Genomic DNA, 6316 nt, shown 5'->3' on the forward strand with positions numbered 1-6316 from the left:
GATAAAACTCACCCCTCTCCCTCTGCATTGCCAAGAGCAACTGGGCATGAGAGATGTCTATTGGTATCCAGTGGAAGGCAGAATGGCTGATTTTGCAGGGCTCAAAAAGGGATTGGGAGAACGGGGATTTTATTATCCTGTGGGAAAAAAGCATACATCCCAAGGACAGGATGTGAGGGTGGGTGTGGGGGAATGACTCCTGAATGGGAACAGCTTAAAAGGGGGAGAACACTGCACTGGGGGGGAGGAAGAAGAGAAGAGCTAGGAAGGAGATTCCTAAATTATGTGCCACTTTACATAGGTGTGCTCCTTCTGGGCTCTAGGGGTCCTGAGGTATTGTCCTCAGTCCTCAGGACTAGTATGGCAGAGCCCCTAGGCTGATCATCTTTGGGCATAAGCAGCCTACCCATTTTCTACCATGTATCCTATAAGTACCAGGACAAGAAAAAGACAGGGAAGCACTTAATTAGGAAATAAGGTGTATCCAAGACACCACTCCTGATCTTTCCACCAGCCTGACTTTGTAGTTTTGAATCACGCACCTGAAAGCTTATGTCAAGAACTGCTTAAGGTCTTACACATCAGGTAAAGGAAGACAGAAGACTAAGTAATTCAGACTAACCCATCTAAAGATAAATAAAAAAGGCGGACAACACATATGAAAAGATATTTTCAAAGCCATCAAAGAGCTACAATGTTGTGAGCAATGATATGAATTAATGAATAGATAGAGGGATGGAGAAATTAATAAATACATGATAGAGCAAGCACAGTGAAATGTTAATGGTAATGCCGAAACCGGTTTGGCTCAGTGGATAGAGCGTCGGCTTGCGGACTGAAAGGTCCCAGGTTCGATTCTGGTCAAGAGCATGTACCTGGGTTGCGGGCACATCCCCAGTAGGAGATGTGTAGGAGGCAGCTGATCGATGTTTCTCTCTCATCGATGTTTCTAACTCTCTATCCCTCTCCCTTCCTCTCTGTAAAAAATCAATAAAATATATTTTTAAAAAATGTTAATGGTAAAATTAAGGTGGTGGGTGTATGGTTGTACATTGTAAAAATCTTTCATTTTTTCTTTCACCTTATTATTTCATAATAAAATGTTGGAAAAACCTTGAAACAAATATAATGGGAGAAGTTTATATACTCCATGGAGGAAAACATAAAACTTGTTTTTTTAAATATATATTTTTATTCATTTCAGAGAGGAAAGGAGAGGGCGAGAGAGATAGCAACAGCAATGAGAGAGAATCATTGATTGGCTGCCTCCTGCACGCCCCCTACTGGAGATCAAGCTTGCAACCTGGGCATGTGCCCTTGACTAGAATTGAACCCGGGACCCTTCAGTCTACAGGTCAATGCTCTATCCACTGAGCCAAACCAGGTAGGGCAAATATAAAACTTTTAAAAGGACTATTAAAGAAGACATAAACAAATGAAAAGCTATACTATGTTCAAAGTTTAGAAGACTGAATATTATTGTTGGAAGAGATCATCTGGAGGACATGACCACTAGTTGACAATTGAGCTGGACCTAGGCAGTCTGAGGCTCCTCCGTCCCTGCCCTATCACTGGAATGTACATCTAGCCCATTTCCACATTAGGAGCTGTTTCAAGAACATAGCCTTGGATGGAACTGGAGAGCATTATGCTAAGTAAAATTAGCCAGTCAGAGAAAGATAAATATCACATGATCTCACTCATTTATGAGATACTAGAGGCCTGGTGCACAAAATTTGTGCATGAGTAGGGTTGCTAGGCCTGGCCGGCAATCAGGGCCAATCTCTGGGGAGATCGGCAGGGCAATTGTGGGGCCCCCGCTGGTACCCGCCTTGGCCAGCCTGGGGCCTGTGGGCTGGGGGCAGCTCCTGTGTGGAGTGTATGGCCCCTGGTGGTCAGTGCACGTCATAACAACTGATCGTTCTACCATTCGGTCGATTTGCATAGGCTGTTATTATCTACACTAATAAAAGAGAAAAATGCAAATTAACCATCACTCTGCACTCTGCTACACCCATCAGCCAATCAGGAGCAAGTATGCAAATTAACCCAACTAAGATGGCGGTAGCCATGAAGCTGGAGCAAGCAGGAAGCTTGGGTTGCCCCCAGAAATGGAGGAAGCCAAGCTTCCTACCTGCCCTGGCCAGCGCTGGGCTCTGCTCAAGGCTACAAAGTTTCAGCTATAGAAGATAAATAAATCCCAGATACCTGCTTCCAGCCTGCCCTGGCCTCCACTCAAGGAGGCACAGGAAAAAAAAGAAAAAAGAAAAAAAGGAGAGGCTGGGAGCTTGGGTTGCCAGGAGGTGTGGCCAGCCTGAAAAACGGCCCTCGGCCCCTCACCCAGGCTGGCCAAGCACCCCAGTGGGACACCCCCACCCTGAAGGGGCTGTGGCCAGCCTGCAAACAGCCTTCAGCCCCTCACCCAGGCTGGCCACACCCCCATAGGGTGAGGGTCCCCACTGGGGGGCTTGGCCAGACTGCAAACAACCATCAGCTCTTCACTCAGGCTGGCCAGGCACCCCAGTGGGGACCCCCACCCTGAAGAGGCTGTGGCCAGCCTGCAAATAACCATCAGCCCCTCACCCAGGTTGGCCAAGCACCCCAGTGGGGATGCCCACCTTGATCCGGGACACCCTTCAGGGCAAACCAGCCAGCCCCCACCCATGCACCAGGCCTCTATCCTATATAATGAAAGGGGTAATATGAAAATTGACCTTAACAGCAGAATGACTGAGAATGACTGGTCACTATGACACACACTGACCACCAGGGGGCAGACACTTAATGCAGGAGCTGCCCCCTGGTGGTCAGTGCGCTCCCACAGGGGTAACTATGCTCAGCCACAAGCCAGGCTGATGGCTGCCAGCACAGTGGTGGTGGCGGGAGCCTCTCCCTCCTCCTCAGCAGCACTAAGAATGTCCAACTGCAGCTTAGGCCTGCTCCCCGCTGGCAAGTGGACATCCCCCGAGGGCTCCTGGGCTGCCAGAGGGATGTCTGACCATCCCCCGAGGGCTCCTGGGCTGCCAGAGGGATGTCCGACTGCCAGCTTAGGTCTGATCCCCCAGGGAGTGGGCCTAAGCCAGCAGGTGGACATCCCTGGAGCGGTCCCAGACTGTGAGAGGGCACAGGCCGGGCTGTGGGAACATCCCCCCCCCCCCCCCGATTGCACAAATTTTTGTGCACCGGGCCTCTAGTATAGGATAATGAACAACATAAACTGAGGAACAAAAACAGATCCAGAGACAGAGAAGCATCGATCAGACTGTCAAACCTCAGAGGGAAGGTAGGGGAGGGTGGAGGTAAGGGGAAGAAATCAACCAAAGAACTTGTATGCATGCAAGACTAACCAATGGACACAGACACTGGGGGGGGGGGTGAGGGCATGAGTGGGGGGATGGGGGAGCAATGGGGCAATAAGGACACACATGTAACACCTTAATCAATAAAGAAAAAATGAAAACAAACAAAATAAAACAAAAAAATCAATAAAAACATATTAAAAAAAAGAACACAGCCTTGAGAGAGGAAGGCATTGTTGAGACCAGAATATGTGACTGAACCCAGTAGAGGCCTCTATGTAAACTTTTAAGATTCTGGTGGGCAGATGTGGGGATCTATTAGTCTTGTGGCTGCCCAGGACAAATCTTGTATGTAAGTTTCCTTGCTTATTAAAACTGCCATCTACCAATCTGAAGTGTTATTCCTCTTTCTGCTGTCTCTCCCTGCCCTCCGGGTACAGGGGCCAGTTTCAAATTTCATTTGGAGAATGAACCAACAATTGTAAGAGACAAACGATGTATAGATTCAATGCAATTACAATGAAAACTCAGCAAGTTTTCTTTGTGGAATTTGATAAACTGATTCAAAAACATATATGGAAATCCACAGGGCCAAGGATATTTAAGACACCCATGAAGAACAGGGTGGAAAGAATTGCTCTACCAGGTATCAAGACTTATTGTAGGGGTGGCGGGCCGGCGGGCGGAGGGAGGGGAGGGGTGGCAGTGGAGGAGGAAGAGAGACTATGGTAGCGGAGGAGGCGAGGAGTGCCGGGTGGTACCTGGCTGGGGGAGCCGCGGGCTCTCGGGGAAGACACGGATGATGTACAAGCTTTACATCGGGAACCTGAGCCCCGACGTCACCGCCGACGACCTCCGGTAGCTCTTCGGGGACAGGAAGCTGCCCCTGGCGGGACAGGTCCTGCTGAAGTCTGGCTACGCCTTCCTGGACTACCCGGACCAGAACTGGGCCATCCGCGCCATCGAGACCCTCTCGGGTAAAGTGGAATTGCATGAGAAAATCATGAGAGTTGATTACTCAGTCTCTAAAAAGCTCAGGAGCAGACAAATTCAGATTAGAACTATCCCTCCTCACCTGCAGTGGGAGGTCTTGTATGGACTTTTGGCTCAGTATGGGACAGTGGAGAATCTCGAACAAGTCAACACAGACACAGAAACTGCGGTTGTCAACGTCACATATTCAACAAGAGAAGAAGCAAAAACAGCCATCGAGAAGCTGAGTGGGCATCAGTTTGAGAATTATTCCTTCTAGATTTCCTACATCCCGGATGAAGAGGTGAGCTCCCCTTCGCCCCCTGACCGAGCTCAGCGTGGGGACCACTCTTCCAGGGAGCAAGGCCACGCCCCTGGGGGCTCTTCTCGGGCCAGACAGATTGATTTCCCGCTTCGGATCCTGGTCCCCACCCAGTTTGTTGGTGCCATCATCGGAAAGGAGGGCTTGACCATAAAGAACATCACTAAGCAGACCCAGTCCCAGGTAGACATCCATAGGAAGGAAAACTCTGGGGCCGCGAAGAAGCCCATCACCATCTATGCCACCCCAGGGGGGACTTCGGAAGCGAGCTGCATGATTCTTGAAATCATGCATAAGGAGGCTGATGAGACCAAAATTTTGAATATATCATCCCACTCCCTCCTGGCCTGCAAAATTTCTGCCGAGAAATCCACCGATAATATGGAAACTCCGAGAACTGAAGAGATTCCTCTGAAAATCTTGGCCCACAATCGCTTGGTTGGAAGACTTATCGGAAAAGAAGGCAGAAATTTGAAGAAAATTGAACATAAAACTGGGACCAAGATAACAATTTCATCCTTGCAGGATTTGAGCATATACAATCCTGAAAGAACCATCACTGTGAAGGGCACAGTTGAGGCCTGTGCCAGTACTGAGATGGAGATTATGAAGAAGCTACCTGAGGCCTTTGAAAATGACATGCTGGCTGTAAATCAACAAACCAACCTGATCCCGAGGTTGAACCTCAGCGCACTTGGCATCTTTTCAACAGGATTATCTGTGCTGCCTTCACCTGCAGGGCCCCGAGGACCTCCCCCTGCTTCCCCCTACCACCTGTTCGCTACCCACTCTGGATACTTCTCCAGCTTGTACCCCCCTCACCAGTTCAGCCCGTTCCCACATCATCACTCCTACCCGGAGCAGGAGATCGTGAATCTCTTCATCCCGACCCAGGCCGGCCATCATCGGGAAGAAGGGCGCACACATCAAGCAGCTGGCTCGGTTTGCGGGGGGCCTCCATCAAGATTGCCCCAGCGGAAGGCCCAGACGTCAGTGAAAGGATGGTCATCACCACCGGACCGCCAGAAGCCCACTTCAAGGCTCAAGGGCGGATCTTTGGGAAACTGAAAGAAAACTTCTTTAACCCCAAAGAGGAGGTGAAGTTGGAAGCCCACATCAGAGTGCCCTCTTCCACTGCTGGCCTGGTGATCGGCAAGGGCGGCAAAACCATGAATGAAGTGCAGAACCTAACCAGCGCAGAAGTCATCGTGCCTCATGACCAAATGCCCGATGAAAACGAGGAAGTGATCGTCAGAATTATTGGGCATCTCTTTGCGAGCCAGACCGCACAACGCAAGATCAGTAAATCGTACAACAGGTGAAGCAGCAGGAGCAGAAATACCCTCAGGGAGTCGTCTCACAGCGCTGCAAGTAAGGCTCCCACAGGCACCAGCAAAACAACGGATGAATGTAGCCCTTCCAACACCTGACATAACGAGACCAAACACAGCCAGCAAGATCGGGAGCAAACCAAAGACCATCCTGAGGAATGAGAAGTCTGCGGAGGCACAGGGGCTCTGCAGAGGCCCTGAGGACCTGGTGGGCAGGAGAGGGGGCAGGGAGGGGGGGAGGCCAGTGGCTCACGGCCCAGCCTTCTGCCTCCCCGGGCCTCTGCAAGCTGCCCAGCCAGCCACTTCACCGCCCACTTGGATCTCTCCGTAACTCCCACCAAGCTATCTCTTTTAGTTGAACTAACATAGGTGAAGGTGTTCAAAGCAAAGCA

The 6316-nt window shown here is 50.2% G+C and overlaps 1 pseudogene; it reads left to right on the top strand.

The window, feature by feature from the left end:
* Positions 1–4098: 4098 nt before the first annotated feature.
* LOC118654435 lies at positions 4099–5968 on the top strand (annotated as a pseudogene).
* The last annotated feature ends 348 nt before the right edge of the window (positions 5969–6316 follow it).

Source organism: Myotis myotis, unplaced genomic scaffold, assembly GCF_014108235.1.
Source record: "Myotis myotis isolate mMyoMyo1 unplaced genomic scaffold, mMyoMyo1.p scaffold_m19_p_4, whole genome shotgun sequence".
Taxonomy (NCBI): Eukaryota; Metazoa; Chordata; class Mammalia; order Chiroptera; family Vespertilionidae; genus Myotis; species Myotis myotis.